General features: G+C 34.5%; 1 pseudogene; it reads left to right on the plus strand.

Annotated features, from left to right (window-relative positions):
• LOC120177267 overlaps positions 1-18,633 on the plus strand; it is a 59,728-nt pseudogene that overhangs the window by 26,237 nt on the left and 14,858 nt on the right.

Genomic DNA, 18,633 nt, shown 5'->3' on the forward strand with positions numbered 1-18,633 from the left:
TGAGAAATCTGAATAAAGAAAATTTACAATTTCTTCTCTTCAGGTACCCAGCTCTACGAGTTGCATATATTGAAGAGAAAGAAGAAATATTAGGAGATAAGCCTCAAAAGATAGGAGAGAAGCCTCCAAAGGTTTATTCTTCTATATTGGCAAAAGCTGTTGGTACTTTTGACCAGGAATTAAGTCACCCAAGTTGTTTAAACATTAAGTAGATGGTAAAAAAACTGCCCCAAGTTTTACTTTTACCACATTGCCGAGGAAAAATAAGCCCTTGACCTTTAGTTTGTACCCAAAGAAGAAAAAATATTGCCAGGTCAGTTTATTTACTGGCAAGAGCATAACTGTTCCCATGGTATATGCTCTGTTACTCTGATTGTATGACATGTATTCAGACATAGGTATGGAGGTATAATCCTTCAAACATTAGAAAAAGCTTAGAACAAGCTAAGTTTTTCCATGTTAGATGAATACTCGTACCCGAAACTCACCTCTATGTCCAAGTAACTTAGTTTATATCTATTTTTAAATTAAATGATCATATGGATATTTGTAACTTCTAAGCATATCTGTTTTGCATTCCCCTGCAGGTGATATATCGAATAAAGCTTCCTGGTCCACCAATTATCGGTGAAGGGAAGCCGGAAAATCAAAACCATGCCATAATCTTACACGTGGAGACGCTCTCCAAACCATTGATATGAACCAAGTACGTTCTTGCTCCTGAAAATGAAAAGTTTATTGCCTTGCATGCATTTAAATCTCATGCTGGTTCAAATTTTCAGGACAGTTATTTGGAAGAAGCTCTCAAAGTGAGAAATCTTCTGCAAGAATTTCTTCAAAACCATGATCGGCGCCCTCCCACAATACTTGGTCTGAGGGAACACATATTCACCGGAAGGTTTAGTCCTTTGAACTCATAACAATTAGTCGGTGGACTTATGTTTTCAATATTAGTAAATGCCTAAATATTTCATAAGGACGAAGCATGAATGAGAAACAACCTAGCAATAACTCGAATACAGGATGGTGATAATAATAGCTATGAAACAAACTTTATGAAGTGTTAAATTGGTATTATCCCAAATTTGAAGTTCTGGGTTTTTCGTGGTCTTATATCAAAGTTGAGTCTTTAGGGTGAATGCTTTAACATAAACTTATGGCATCATGAAGGAACTAGACTATAGATGTTGTTTAAAACAAAACTGGCTTTAGTTTTTATGTCTTCTAGATAACATTGTTTCAATTTTTTTGTGTGTGTGTAGGAATCAATCACTCATTTATGTGAAACTGGAAGTATATGTTTTTTATTCTTAAAGACTGAAATTTCATTCTTTCAAACTGCAGTGTTTCTTCTTTAGCATGGTTTATGTCATATCAGGAAACCAGCTTTGTCACCATTGGTCAAAGGCTTCTTGCCAACCCTCTCAGGTAACCGATGCCGTATATCATACGAAGATCTCAGTATATCGTGCACTTATAATGCACTGCATGCGTCTTCCTTGCATCAGCTAGCATCCAGCATTCTAGTATCCATTAATTCTTGTTTGTTTTTCTTCATAAATTCTTGTAAGATTAAGGCTCAGATTGTTCTATTCTGTAATTACTTGATACCAAATGATGTGATCATTGCTTTCTTCATTCAATTTTTATTAGTTTTTCCTTTTATGCAGGGTGCGTTTCCACTATGGGCATCCAGATGTATAAGATAGGCTGTTTCACATCACAAGAGGTGGAATAAGCAAAGCATCAAAAACAATAAACTTGAGTGAAGATGTATTTGCTGGTAGGTTTTGTGAATTCCGATATTATATACTAACTGTTTAGTCGTAGACTCGTAGTTGCTTTACACTGAAATACATTTGATACCTTGTGAAGTATGTAACTCAACCTTGCGGCGGGGATGTATCACATATCACGAGTACCTGCAAGTTGGCAAAGGTCGTGATGTAGGCCTGTCATGGCCTTGGAGGAGAAATTGGGAATTAAGGATGAGCAATTAGGGATTGGAGATAGGGAAATTGGGAAATTGGAAAACGAATTAGGGATTTCGAATTATACAAAAGGGAAAGTGAATGGACGAAAATTACCTGATAATGGCTTTGGATAGATTAAAGGGAAAATGGAGACAACAGAGCAATTGGGCTGAGGAATTGTTAACAGATAAGGAGGACCCACGGGCTGAAGCTGGACAAAGGAAACTGTTATGGTTTTTTAGAAAGAATCTACAATTGTCAATAAATAATTGAATGAATCTAAGCAATATATAGAGTTGTAATCTGCAAAATGAGATTTTTATGAATGAAAATACTGAGAACTTCTTCCTGTAAACCTACCTTTCTCTCTGTTTCTTCAATCCTTTCTCGCCGTTTCAGGTGAAAACCTGACAATTGGTAATCAGAGCTAGATTATTGATCCCAAGAAATTTTCAAGCTGGGTAAGACAAAGAAAATGCAGAAGAATGAAACCATAGAAACACCAGAACAACCAGTGGAAGCTGGGAATGAAGAGACCTTACCATCCTGGTGGGCTGGTCAGAAAAGTGAGCTGGAAGCAAGGATACAAGTACTGGGGAAACTGGAGTGACTGAGAATAGAGGCTATTTGCAGAGAATCTTGCAGATGGTGAGCCAGGCAGCTGAGGAAAAGGATTCACCTTTGTCTGATAAAGGTCGATTACAAGCAGCTGCAGATTAAACTAAAAAAAGAGGTAAGCAACCATGCTTAATAACAGTTCTTAATGAGCATGAGAAATACACTTTCAAGAAAGATGAACCTAGAATATTATCATCTAGACCTGCTGTTATTCCTCAAAATTGTGAAAGTCCACTTAATGATATTATGGATGTGCAAAAGTTGAAAATAGAAGGAAATACAGTGGACTTAGGGGAGTCATCTATTGGTGGAGAGGGTCAGTCAAATTATGTTTTCAGACCTAAAATAGAAATTCAGATGTTTGATGGAACAAACCCAATAGGCTGGGTAAGAAAATGCCAAAAGTACTTTTCTATCTTTAAAGTACCTGAATATCAGAAGGTAGAATTAGCTACAATGTATCTAACTGGAAAGGTTGAAACATGGTTTGATGGATATATAGCTCAGAAGCACAAGGTGAATTGGCATGAGTTTACAGCAGATATATGTCATAGATTCTGTGATCAGAATTGTAATGATATTGTGGAGGAATTTAATAAGCTGAACCAAAGACAGCTTGTAGAAGACTATCATGAGAAGTTTGAGGAATTGAAGTCTTACATGTTACAATATAGTCCATTTTTGGAGGAAGGGTATTTTGTTTCCAGTTTTCTGAGTGGATTGAAGGAAGAAATTAAGCACAGAGTAAAAATTCATAATCCAACCACTCTGGCTGCTGCTTTTAAATTAGCAAAACTAGTTGAGTTGACTTGGGAGGTGGAAAGCATAAAGTTGAGGTTTCAACCTAGAGTGGCATCTACAGGACAGAGTTTCGTCTATAAATCTCCTAATATCACCTTGAATCAACCACAAAAGGGAGTTATTCATAATACTAATCAGAATAGATAATATTTGGTGGAGTATAGAAGAACACATGGACTGTGCTACAAATGTGGTGAGAAGTTTAGTCCAGGTCATCAATGCAAAGTCAAATAGTTGAATTCTATGGAGGAGATAGAGGATGCAAGAGAGTTTAAGAATGTGGAACCAGAATATAATGAGGCCAATGAAGCAGACTCTGGGGAGGGAGAACTAGAGATATCTATAAATGCAATAACAGGTAACACAGGCTATAATACCTTAAGGATACAAGGTCATATATCATGAAAACCACTGAACATCCTAATAGATAGTGGAAGCACTCATAGTTTCATAACTGGGCAGTGGTCTAAAGAAGGAGTAGAGGTGGAGCAGACTCATCCCTTAACCATTACAGTTGCTAATGGAGAAAAATTATACAGTTCAACTATAAGTAAAAATTTAAGGTGGGGAATGCACGGTTCTCAATTTGAACATGACTTCAGAGTTTTAGCTCTGGAAGGGAGTGATATGGTATTGAGGGTGGATTGGTTGAGAAAATACAGTCCACTATTGATGGATTTTAATCATATGACTCTGAGCTTTCAGAAAGATGGGAAAGATGTTAGCCTAAAAGGAGGGCAGAATTCCTCTAATGTTAGATTGATTTCAAACAGTAAATTGCAAAAGTTGATGGGGAAAAAACAATGATTTAACAGGAGAAATCTTTATGTTGAGTGGGGAGAATAGTCCTACTGTGGTACCTGCTGAGTTACAAGGTTTATTGGAGGAATATTCAGTTGTTTTTGAAGAACCAAAAGGGATGCCACCTCCAAGAGAACATGACCACTTAATTATATTAAAAGAGGGTACAGAGGCAGTGAACATCAGGCCCTACAGGATGCCTTGCCATCAGAAGTCAGAGGTTGAAAAGCAAGTAAAAGAAATGCTATCTTCTTCTATAATTCAGACAAGTAAAAGCCTCTTTGCCTCACCTTGTTTGTTGGTTAAGAAGAAGGATGAGAGTTGGAGGATGTGTATAGATTATAGACAACTAAATGCTCTAACCATTAAGAATAAGTTTCCAATTCCCGTGGTGGAAGACTTGTTAGATGAGTTGAATGGAGCATCATATTTCTCTAAACTGGATTTAAGGTCAGGGTATTGGCAAATCAGAATCAACCCTGAGGATATTCCAAAAATAGCCTTTAGAACTCACCATGGCCATTTTGAGTTTAAGGTTATGCCTTTTGGGTTGACTAATGCCCCAGCTACTTTTCAGGCATTAATGAACATATTATTTGAGCCTTACCTAAGGAATTTTTTTTTGGTATTCTTTGATGACATACTCATTTACAGCTTTGATTTGGAAAATCATATTAAGCATCTCAAGATTGTTCTGGAAGTTTTGAAGCAGAATCAATTATTTGCCAAAAAGACTAAATGTTTCTTTGGTTAAAATGAAGTGGAATACCTGGGCTATATCATATCTAAACATGGGGTAGCTACTGATCCAACAAAGATCCAGGCAATGCAGCAATGGAAATTGCCTAAAACTTTAAAGTCCTTAAGAGGCTTCCTTGGCTTAACAGGATACTATAGAAGGTTTATTAAAGGCTATGGAGAGATTGCTAAGCCTTTAACTACTATGCTTAAAAGGGATCAGTTTCAGTGGACAGAAGAAAGCAGAGTTACCTTTGAACTTCCTTAAGACTGCAATGTGCCATGCTCCTGTTCTAGCACTGCCTGACTTTACTAAAAGTTTATGTTTGGAGACAGATGCAAGTTCTAAAGGAATTGGAGCAATTTTATCTCAAGAAGGTAGACCAGTGGCTTATCTTAGCAAGGCATTGGGGCCTAAACAACTGGATTTATCCATATATGAAAAAGAGTATTTGGCTATCCTTATGGCCATTTCTAAATGGAGACACTACTTAGAAGGGGGCTTTCATTATCAAGACAGACCATGAGGCTCTAAAGCATTTGTTGAAGCAGAAGTTGACTACTTCTATACAGAAAAAGGGGCTCACCAAGTTATTGGGATTGAATTATGTTATTCAGTACAGAAAAGGTAGACACAATTTGGCAGCAGATGCTCTATCTAAAAGAGATGCGGATGAGGTGGAATTACAACAATTGACAGCTACTGTTGTTATTCCAACATGGGTTCAAGAGGTTGAGCAGAGTTACCAGAATGATTCATTGGCTGCAGAAATGATTACTAAACTAGCTGTCTCCACTCAAGATTTAACAGAATGGTCCTATTCAAAGAGTGTCCTAAGAAATAAGGGCAAAGTTTATATTGGACAAACAGGTTCTCTAAGACAGCAAATTATAGAGGTTCTACATGACTCACCTCAAGGTGTCCTTCAGGTATACAAGCTACATATCATAGGGTGAAATCTTATTTCTATTGGAAATGGATAAAAAGGATGGTCAAAGACTTTGTGCAACAGTGTGACATTTGCCAAAGGATTAAGGATGAACATGTTTTGAAACTAGGACTACTTCAACCACTTCCAATTCCTAAACATGCTTGGGAATTCATTACTATGGATTTCATTGAAGGACTTCCAACTTCTAACAGGTACAACTATATTTTGGTTATCATTGACAAATTTACCAAATATGCACATTTCCTACCCTTGGTACATCCCTTCACTGCAGCAGATGTAGCTAAAGTCTACTTGGATCAGGTATATAAATTACATGGACAACCAAGAATAGCCCTATCTGATAGAGACAAGATTTTTACCAGTTTTTTCTGGACATAACTACTTAAGTTACTGGGCACTAGTACTTTATTCACTACAACTTACCATCCAGAAACTGATGGTCAGAAAGAAAGATTGAATCAGTGTCTGGAATAATATTTAAGAGGAATGTGTTTTATGAAACCTACAAATTGGAGTAAATGGATGTCCCAAGCAGAATGGTGGTATAACACCAGCTTCCACACTGCTTTGGGAACAACTCCATTCACAGCTCTCTATGGTTACATTCCTCCTATTATGACATGGCAAACAGAATCAAAAGTAGCAGATGTACAACAACTGCTACAGGAAAGAGACAGTATGAACACAATCTTACATGATCAACTTGAAAAGGCAAAGCAACGCATGAAGCATTATACAGATAGAAAGAGAAATGACAGAGAACTTCAGATAGGGGATGAAGTTTACCTTAAGTTACAGCCCTATCGACATACATCAGTAGCTCTGAGGAATAACCTGAAGCTATCAGCCAGATACTATGGACCCTATAAAGTCACAGGGAAAAAATAGGATCAGTGGCTTACAAATTACAGTTACCTGTAAATTCAAAAATTCATCCTATTTTCCACATCAGTTTATTGAAAAAGAAGATTGGAAATAAAACAGTAACCTCTCGAAATCCACCGGAGGTCAATGCAGATGGGCAGCTTCGTGTTTATCCCTCAGTGGTATTAGACAAGCGAATGGTGAAAAGAGATAAAAAAAAAAGCAGTCACACAATTATTGATTCAATGGGTGAACTTGGGACCAGAGAATGCTACCTGGGAAGATTTTTCTGTACTGAAATCACAGTTTCCTGATTTCGATCCTTGGGGACAAGCATCGACTGTAGAAGGGGGTATTGTCATGGCCTTGGAGGAGAAATTGGGAATTAAGGATGAGCAATTAGGGATTAGAGATAGGGAAATTGGAAAATGAATTAGGGATTTCGAATTATACAAAAGGGAAAGTGAATGGACGAAAATTACCTGATAATGGCTTTGGACAGATTAAAGGGCAAATGGAGACAACAGAGCAATTTGGCTGAGGAATTGTTAACAGATAAAGAGGACCCACGGGCTGAAGCTGGACAAAGGAAACGGTTATGGTTTGTTAGAAAGAATCTACAGTTGTCAATAAATAATTGAATGAATCTAAGCAATATATAGAGTTGTAATCTGCAAAATGAGATTTTTATGAATGAAAATATTGAGAACTTCTTTCTGTAAACCTACATTTCTCTCTGTTTCTTCAATCATTTCTCGTCGTTTCAGGTGAAAACCTGACAAGGCCTTAATCAAATCTCAAGGTTTGAAGCGAAAGTTGCTAATAGAAACAGTGAACAAACTATAAGTCGTGACATACATTATCTTGGTCGTCAATTTGATTTTTTTTAGGATGTTGTCTTGTTATTTCACAACCATTGGATTTTACTTTAGTAGCCTGGTAATTCTTTGACACTAAATGAATTTCTGATCAGGTTTGTATTTACATGATTTTCTGATGTTTTCCTTGTCTATGATCTGTAAAAAATCAGGTTTCTGTGCTCGGAATTTATGTGTTCCTCTATGGGAAACTATACCTTGTTCTTAGTGGACTGCAGAAGGCGCTCCTTATCGAGGCTAGAATGCATAACATTGAATCATTGGAAACTGCTCTTGCTTCCCAATCATTTATTCAGCTCGGGCTTTTAACCGGCTTACCATGGTAATGGAGATTGGACTTGAGAAGGGATTTCTTACAGCCCTTAAGGGTGCGTTTGATTCACGGAATGTAAGATTATCAGTGGGAATAAAAGATTACCAGGGAATAGGATTATTGTGTTTGGTTTGGTTGGTTTGGCAGGAATGTAAGATTACCGTGTTTGGTTGAAGGAATAAAAGATTACTGGAATGTATATTTTACCAAATTGTCATTGTTCTATATTTTTAACAAGTAAAATTCTAAATATTTAAATAAAAATTATTTATATAAAAATTCTATCCGTTGATAATATATTACTTGAGTATTTAAATATATCATGTATTATTTTAATTTTAATTAATATTAAATTTTACATAATTTATGTAAAAATATATTAAAATTTTACATCAACATTTAACTAAATATTTACATTGTAGAAACTAGCTTCAGTTCATATGTGACACATTCACTGGGAGGTTTCTTGTATTTTTCAATCGACAAGGTTTACATTCTTCTATATATAATAATTTATCATAGATATTCATAACAATAAAAATTAGTAAATTATTTTTTTATCTAAGATATAATATTTATTATATCTTCTATATACAATAATTTATTTATTTATTTATCTTTTATATTTATAATAATTCTGCATACTTTATCATTATTATTTATCTCATGAATTTATATTACAAAAACATAATTCAAATAAGTAAGAAAATAATAGTCTTGTGATATAAGGCACATGTTTGATTGATTATACTATGCATCTGCTGCCCTAAGATACCTGCATTACTCTATAACATTTCCTTTTATCTTAGATGGCATTGGAATAATATATGTATTCATTGCATTAGTAACTTAATAATAGACAACTGCTCATAGGCTTATAGCATTATCATTTTCAATAGCGTATACATACCATAACCACAATAGTATTATTCATATCCATGTCTTTTCGTCTTCAAGAATTCAACTACCTTTCATTAGATCACTAGAAACCATCACCAGAGTTCATAACAGCAATTGACACACTTGAAGCAAGTGAGAGTGGTGCAGATTTGTGACAAAACGATTGTGCATTGGTTATTCATATGTGAACAAGCTTGGATGAAGAACATGCAACAACAGCGATCAAGCAACATGCTACAGCAGTTAGAAGCAACCTTAACCAAAATATATGCTCATTCGGGTGACTTGGGTTCCTCAACACCCGGAGGGATATTCTTAGCTGTAGCAGTCAAGTTACCAAAGCCAACACCCAAGCATCTCATTCTAAACTTACAAAAGTTTGTACAATGTTTAGACTTACAAAAGATAATAGCCATGACATTCTAAACTTAATCATGTATGTTGGTTATATTATATACACAAAAAATTCTTCAAGTCAAAAGGTTGACATATACTTGGCTAAACTATACAAAAAAGTTGGGACCATATTCTAAAGTCATAATCAAAAAGAGATCGACATAATTGTAGAAGGACGACAGTCAAAATGATGGTCTAAATTGACGGCGTTTAACTAATTGTTTAATCACATAATCTTTCTTGAATTCTTTTCGCAAAGAAAAGAAGAAATCTACCTTGTGCGCATCTTTACTAATATACTCTCCTGCAGTAAGCGTTTCATCAGTGGACAGACCTTCAATTTTCATGATTTCAGTGAAAATCGACATTCTTCAATCATTTCCTTCTGCCTCCTTTTTCAATAAAGCAGTAATATCCTTAATTTATTTGGCAGTTTCTCGGTATGCAGCACCGAACTTACTTATCTCTTGTACAAGCTCGGTTAACCCATCATCACTTCGAGACCTTTTCTTGCTAGCTACTTTTTTCATTGTAGGGGTAAAGGTAGTAGCATCAGATGTTTGGCAAGTTGAAGCACCAACATCCTCTCTTGATTCAGAATCTCTAACTCCCTCTTCTTCAAGTAATGCATCTATAAATGCATTGTCTTCAACATCAATATGTTCCAATGCATCAGTTGCTGTCTTAGTTGCTGTTCCTGTAGCTCTTTCTTTTCCAAATATATGAACAAAGTCATCAAAGAATGGAAATGACTTGTTTCTCAATCCAACAGCAGTTGGATGACTCTACAATATAATAAAATCGCAAACCTTACAAACCTAAGTAGATAACAAAGAGTACATAAAGAAGATAAATTCAATTAAAATACTTCCTCTAACCCAATCATCAAACACATCCTTTGGTGCAGTTAAACATTTTTCTTCTTCATTCCAACCGAATCCACTTCCAATATTCAACATTTCAGATAAAGCATTGTATTGTCTTTTGAGTAGCTTCACTCTAGATTCAATATGTGGATGGGCCCTAATTTCTGATGTCAGAAGTTTGATTTCTAAAATCTTTTCAAAATTAGATAGATAATCTGATCTAAATGTTCCATTATCAGCTTTCCAATGTAGGTCTTCAGCCAAAATGTGTAAGCATTCAACAAGTGCATCCTCTTCCTCTTTAGTCCATGTCCTTTTAGTTGCTAAATACTTAACCTTTTTAGATGTTCGTTTTCCCCCTTTGAGATTCCATATTTGATGTTGACATATTGCTCTTCGAAACAATCTAAGAAAATGTATATAAAAAATGTATAACATAACATAAAACATGTCATCATTGTCAATACTAATCATAAATGAAATTTAAAATAATAACATAATAGAAATCAAATGTAGTGAATGACATAAGTAATGAATGTCCATGAAAAATAAAATTCGAATTTTATAGAAGAGAAATACATAAAATTTAATAAAGTTATGCCATAAAAATATATGTCAAATACATGAGTAATGACCACTAACATTAGATAAAATAGAAGTGAAAGTCCATACATAACATAAAATAACATCTATTTTAAAGTACGTGACAGCAACCAACTAGTAAACATATCTTCTGCTAATTTGTCTCTCCACTCGGTCCAAGCACTGCTTGGCTGACAATGTCTGATCATTTCTACCTCATTAATCTCTTCAACATGCCTACTATCTTTAGTATAGTCAGATTCAATAAGATTGATTGGCATCTCAGATCTTATGAAATTATGGAGAAGACAACAAGCAAAAATGAGTCTACATTGTGTTTTCATTGGATAAAATGATTTTTCCCTTAAAATTGTCCATCTCGCTTTCAATATGCCAAAGCATCTCTCAATACAATTCCTAACTTGAGAATGTTTCATGTTGAAATATTCTTGAGGGATGATAGGTTGGTGTCCTTCTCTCAAATCATTCAAGTGGTATCTTTGACCTCTATATAGTGCAACAAAACCCCTCTCACCCTATATTATTTTAATTTAAAAAGTGAATTAATATACAAAACTTGTAAGAATTTTACATTCTTATATATATATTAATGACCTAATAATTTACCTTGTGGAACATTTAAACTATTTCTTCTTCTACTAATGGCATCTCTGAGTATTCTACCATCAGCTGCAAAACCTTCCCACTCAGGTTAAACATAAATGAATTGCATGTTTGGTGTGCAAACACCAAGTACATTTGTCGCAATTTCATTTTTTCTTGTTCTGTATCTAGGTTTATCGATTGCAGCTACATTAACCTTATATGCGTTCCATCTAGAGCACCCAAACATCCCTATATTCATCAATAAAGTTAAATTACATTTTATTATCCATTTATGTATTAAGCATTACTAATTAACTTAAAAGAAAGTTCAGAATTATGATACAATACCTTAAACCATTTTCATCTATCGTCTGTTGAATTATCTTGTATCGGTTCTGGTTTTCTAAAAATGATCGGATGCAGTTTCAATGAAGCTAACACTGTATGGAGAACTCTACTAATTATTTCCCCAGATCTTACTGTTTGACGTTTTAAAACTCTAATCTTAATATGGTGGGATATAATATGAAGGAAAGTAATAACCATTTCTTTTATAGACATATATCGACTCTCTTTTAACCCACCTTGACTTTGTAATAGGTGACACAATTTGAGAAATGCTCTCCTATCCATTCGACAATTATCAACACTTTGTCTATCACTTTCAAATACAATTTTATGTAAATTAAGTGATATAATATTATGTTTATGAAGTCTTTCATGTGCATAAGTTATTTTAGGTCTATTTTTATATTTTATAAGAATAACTGAAATAACCATAAGCATATGACACACAATCTCCATCATTTGCAGTTGTAAAATAAGAATTGTGGCGATATGCGTCTTCTTTTGCATTTAAACGAGCCATAACTGTTATTATGAACAAACATTTTAATATTAGAAAATAATAATATTTAACAAGAACAATTGTTTGTCATCGTAATAAAAATAATTGAACATTGATTTAACAGTTCTAAAGTAAGTAAAAACAGAAATTGTTGAAACACTTTATGAAGCATGTATAAGCTCTATGGAGTATGTTAACGCTCCACTCTATGAAGCATGTGTAAGAATAAGTGATGAAGCATGACTATTCCTATTATAGATTCTTATATCTAGTTTCCAATTCATATAATAATTATGAATGAACAAATGATCCATCCTTTCAACATAAGTACAATCCAATTAGAAGACCCTAGATTGGAATGTGTTGCATTTACGCTACGGTTAATAGGACTGTTATTTTTTTCCTCATGTTAGTAGTCGAGTTAGCAAAAAACTAATTTCACTTCCAATATTTGTCACTCACATGACTTAGTTAGAACAAAGAGAAGGAAAATAGCTCTTTATTTCAAAGATCACGAACAAGCAGAACTCTAACATAAATACAAGTGCTCTCTAAAAGAAGTTGATGGAAGAAGGTCCTAGCATCGAAGGATTAGTTGATGTCCCGATCACCGAAAGTGGGCTAGATACTCCAAGCGCTATAACGAACAACAACACGAGTAGCCAACCTATCATTATAGGCGATACACATGCAACCATACAACAACCTAAACTGAAGATGGATAAAAGGAATAACACAGCTTACTCAATACTGGAAAACAAACTGGCCCAAACCAAGGAAACCTAACCCATTTAGGGTTTATATCATCTAACCCTAGCCGCCTCAGCATCACAGCCGTTGGATCTGAGAGATCCAACGGCCCACACTTATCCAGAACAAACCCTAGGGTAATGATACCCTAGGGACCACGCGGCCGCCGTTCGCCACCTCTGCTACCCGCTACCACACGCCAACCGAATGATCCAGAAGCCAAGCCATAGCCGTACACGTTTCCCTCACGGTGAGTCACCACTGGAATTCGGTGACTCACCGAACTCTACTCTTTTACCCGGTCGAGACAAGCGCCGTGATGGCTATAAAGCCACCACCGAACCTGCAAAGAAAAAAGAGGAACCAACAGCCACAGAGCAACCAAACAGAGAGCAAAGATACAAAAAAATAGAGACCAACTCACAACAACCAGCAATCAAACCGAAGAGAGAAGAAGAGTTTACCTTACCGGAGAACCCCAACGGCACTTGAGAATAAAAATACCGAAGGTATTTTCCCTAGATCTAGGAAAATCCAAACTTTTTAGGATAAAAGAAGGTGAAATCGGGTTTAGGGTACTTGGATATAGGTTTGGGAAATTTGATGTTTTCCGACCACCGAAAACGGTGGCCGTGGTGGGGATTACGGCGGCAGACGGCTGCCGCCCGGTAGCGCTTCCCTCCGATGAGGAAGCTAGAGAAGCGAGAGAGTTTTAAACTCTCTCAGTTTAGAGAGAGGAAGAAAATGAGAGAAATGAGAGGCCCTTCGGGCCAGCCGTTAGGGCTTAAATAGCCCTCCCCAACGACGCCCTTTTGGGGAGGGTTGTCTGTAATTACTAAAAGTTAAACCCTTTTCGCATCCATCCTAATTTGTAATCCTTACATTTTAGTCACTAAATCAATTTATAATCCTTTAATTCTATTCTTTAATTTTATTTTATTTATTTTAGTCCTTTATATTAAAATATATTTAGGATAAATATCATATTAGTCCTTTAATTTAATAATTGATATTTTAAACCCCGAACATATTTTAATTTATTTTAATTTGATATATGAATTTTATATAATTTTATTTTAGTCACCAAATTATAAATAAGGAGAATATCATTTAATCCCTGTAATTTTAAAATTAATTACGAATTAGGTATTTAATTTTATTAGATTATAATTTAGTCACTAATTTTAAATATTTTCATTTATTATAAGTTTTACTGCTTTTAAATATATAGTTCTAATTTTATTTTTATTATTGTTTATTTATGTTTTAATTTTACTTGTTTATATTTAAATATTATTTTATTATTTATATAGTCATATAATATATATAATAAATGATAATTTATATTAAATCTTAATTTGATTTTACATAAATATTTTTTTTATCATATTTTAATATTATTTATTTTCAATATCAAAGAAAAGGGCAGTCTTAATACAACTGGATGTCCTATTCTGGTATTTTAAAATTAAATATATAAAAAATTTATAATTTAATTTTATTTAAATTATTATAATATTATTAATATCGAAGAAAAGAGTTGTCTTAAGGCACCTAGAAGTCTTTTCTGATATTCTAAATAAGTAAATATCTTATTTATGTTTAATATATTTTCTTAAAAATATTTGAATAAATAGGATTATAAATTAAATATATTTTGAATTTTAATAATAGAGACAATTTATAATTAAAAAGTACCAATTTGGGCGTTGTAGGGGTGTTAATCCTTCCCTAAACGTAACCGACCACGAATCCCTTTTTATTATTAAAAGAACGAATTTTTGGTTATAAACGCAGATCAGTTCATTTTTAACTGATGTTTTCTTAAAACTCTTTTAAAAGATAATTTTTAGGTATTCGACCTACCTGACCAAAAGGCCGATGGCGACTCCCAAAATATTAAAAAAACCATTTATTAAACATCACTTTTCTCGCCAAGTAAAAATTGTGTCCGACGAAAACCGTTACGACAGCTTGGCGACTCCGCTGGGACACTGTCAAACTTTTAAATCAATTATAAATTGTCTCTATTAATTATAATTAAAAATTCATATTTAATTTATATTCTTTCTTTTCAAATTTTTACATACTTATTTTTTATAGTATTTATATATTTCATTTTATTTGCAAATATTTCATTATTTATTTTTCTGTCAGAGGTTTGAACATTCTCCTCACACACACTTGCATTGCATAACATAAAGCTCTATAATTGAGTTTGTCCCTTTTAAGTGGAAGTGAAAGCGACATCTTCGTGAGAATTTATTCTCCGTGTCAGACCTAGCAAGTAACTTTCGGGGTTCATATGCTCTATGTCTTCGTGAGAATTTATTCTCCGTGTCAGGCATAGAGAAGTGTATCCCCTCGAATTGAACTCGATCCACTTTAGTCTGTGATGGACTAGGATTGAGGTTAACAGCCCAAGGGGCACTAACAAGGACAATTCGGGTACCTTTATTCTTAGATCTGAAACCCTGCATATAAAACCCTAGAAACTCTTTCGATCTGAATCCATGCCGAAATTTTGTCCAAAATAGGTGTACACACAGGAGAAATGAATTCTAACTTTCCTTTTAATTTATTTATTTATTTTCTTACTAATTAAATTACATGTGAATTTAAATTATTTAAATTATGAAGAAGCATGTTTAAATAAGATATTTAGGTAGACATTATTATTAAATTTTTTATATATAAACTAATTCATTTTTTTTGTGTTCTTTATTTCTTCTGTTTGCATAGCATCATATAGGATAAAAGGCATTGATCCTCGTGTTAATTGTCTCATTGGAAAACCTTCATCCATGGATAAAAAGTGTTCAAATCAAATAGTTCTAAACTCAGAAGTAAGACAGTGGGCTGAGGACTTACAAAGATAAGGAGGAGACAGTTTGTAAGATGACTATGTATCTGACTTGGCCAGTTATGCTCCGGTTTTGCTAAAAAGAAATGATATGCAAGATTTGCGAAGCATTTGAGAAAGTTGGGACTCAAACAAAAAGTTGCAGTTTTATCAGACTTACGGAGACATCCCATATTTGGTCTATGTCGAAGTTGATGATGACTTACTTCGAGCCCTAATTCAATTCTGGAATCCAGGGTACAATTGCTTCACTCTCAATAAAGAGGACTTGGTCCCTACTATTGAAGAGTACACAACTTTGCTACATATAGAAGGGGCTTTGGAAAATCGAATTTATTCAAAGTCAATTAAAACTCAACCTTTTCGAGTTAAATTAGCAAAGATTGCTGGAGTACGAGAGGAATGGGTGGTTTCCCGTACAAAACAAAAGGGCGAAAGCGAAGGCATTGCTTGGACCAACATTAAAGAACTTATTCAGAGTCATCCAGACACTAAAGTACGATTCGATCTCTTTGCTCTGGGTATGTATGGTATGGTCATCTTCCCAAAAGTATTGGGATATATTGAAGCTGCAGTAGTAGATTTGTTTGAGCAGCTACCAAAAAAGATTAATCCTGCTTCTGCAATTCTAGCAGAGACTTTCAGATCGTTAAACGCTTGTAGAAAGCTAGGAGGTGGACGATTCTCAGGGTGTACCTAATTGTTATATGTTTGGATCCGTAGCCATTTCTGGATGACAAAAAAGGTTTCATACCGGCGCTTTAATACGTATTACTCACCATTAAAAGAATTTTTGGAGCAAGAATGGCCGAAAGAAATTAAGAAAGATATGTGGATTAATGCCTTTCGAAATCTGCAAAGCAATGACATTGTTTGGCGAACCCCGTGGCAAATCCAAAGGGAATTCTTTTACAAATGTGGTGATTACAACTGGATAATGCTGCTCGGATTGTGGAGGAATTGGATATGCACCACTTCTGGTCATAAGATATGAAGGTCGTCAATTTGTACCTGTCACTGCTGGATTACATTCATCTGAGTTCGCATTCCACACAAAATTATAAAAGAAATATCATGGAAGCCTTTACAGCTTGGAAAACAACTTTTTGTATCCGAGCTAAAGCAGCAAAAGAAATGCTAACTCCTGATTATGAGGAATGAAGATCTGTCAGGAAAAATGAAAATATTCCTCTACCAGACCAAACTGAGGATATCTCTATGGAAGATCGCATTAAGGTGGTTCCATCAGAGATTGAAATCCTGAGAGCTGAGTTTGAAGCAGAAAGAGAAGATTGGTCAAGAGAATTAGAGCAAATGAGACGAGATAAAGCTTGGGTGTTGACATTGATTTTCATTCATCACAATGTGCAATGTTGAGAAAACAAAGAAAAAGTTGATGGTGAATTTAGAGCATTAAAGAAAAATTACCAGGAGTTATATAAATCCCGGAAAGTATCAGACCAAGCCGATCAACAGCAGATGACCAGAGAATTGAACATCGAGAAAAGTCGAGTTGAAGATCTGAAAGGAAAGAATAGTCTACTCAAAAGCCTTGAGAAAGAAAGCAAAAATAGAAGATTTTGAGGTTGACAGAAGAGAGCGAATTATAAACACAAAGCTGAACATCGCGAGATCATGAATGCAAAGAGAAGGGATCGAGCCAAAGATTTAGAAGAGATGAAGAGTGACATTTGATAAATTTGAGGGTGAGAAAAATATCATGTTCAAGGATTTGAATCTGAAATGAACCATTGATTGACGAACTTGAAGTCAACGCCAAAGGATTGAAGAGTTCAATGTTGAAAAAGAAAAATGGGAGCTGGAAAGAAAGAATTTCAACACCAAACTTGAAGAGCAAGAAGTGGCTAGCAATTGGATGCAAAGATGCAGAAACAAGAATGTTCAAATACATAAGCTTAATCAAAGAACGCAAGAAGCACGAACAAAACTTGAAGAAGATCTGGATCAGTCTAGAAACAAAAACTCAGAGTTTAATGCAACTTGAAGAGTCATTATTTCAAGAAAAGGTTCGTCTAGGACCTAGTGATCTCAAAGAAAGTAATGAGGAAAGTACTTCACTACGAAGACGCATTAGAGATCTTGAAAAAACTCTACACAATTATCAAGTCAGAATCACTGAGTTAGAGCAAACTCTCGAAGGAACTAATGAACAATGGCAAAAAAACTGATTTCTATGTAGAAAGAAGTGAAGAAGAAGTAATATGGTATTCGAGGCCATGGTACAATGAGCGAAGTTGCTAGATATGTTGGGAACTAGCTGTTGAAGCAAAAATAATTGAGCATCACGTTGATCCAGTTTCTAAGTTCAGAAAGAAGGTGTCATGGCTAATGAAAGAAATTATAGAACTTAATAGGAAAGCTACGCCTTATCTGTAGTTATGAACTATTATAAAGAAACTTTTATATACCGATGAAAGTTGTTCTATGACAGTTAACTTTTTGGGATCAATACCTTTTACATACATGCATTCTGCATACATTCATTATTTATTGCATTATTTTCTTTATGTATATTTTTATTATTAAGATAATATTCATTAATTAAAATTTGAAAAAAATAATATCAAAAGATTTTTCAATCGCAGTTATTCTGGCCAAAAGAGAAATACAACATCACTACGGTACTAGACAAGCTACTAAGAGAGTTATGGAGGATAAAATACAACGTATTGAGGAACAACATAATAAAGAACAAGCAGAAATGAGAATGAAGCTAGAGAAAATTGAAGCCAGTATTGCAAACTCACAAGACAACATGATGCAGAAAATAGAAGACATGTTAAAAGGCAGGCTATCATTGGAAAAATGCATGAAAATCCTGTATCTTTCGACCAGAACCTATGTATCCTCTAGGTTTCCACCA

The sequence above is a fragment of the Hibiscus syriacus genome, unplaced genomic scaffold (genome assembly GCF_006381635.1).
Source record: "Hibiscus syriacus cultivar Baekdansim isolate YM2019G1 unplaced genomic scaffold, ASM638163v2 tig00112285_pilon, whole genome shotgun sequence".
Classification (NCBI taxonomy): domain Eukaryota; kingdom Viridiplantae; phylum Streptophyta; class Magnoliopsida; order Malvales; family Malvaceae; genus Hibiscus; species Hibiscus syriacus.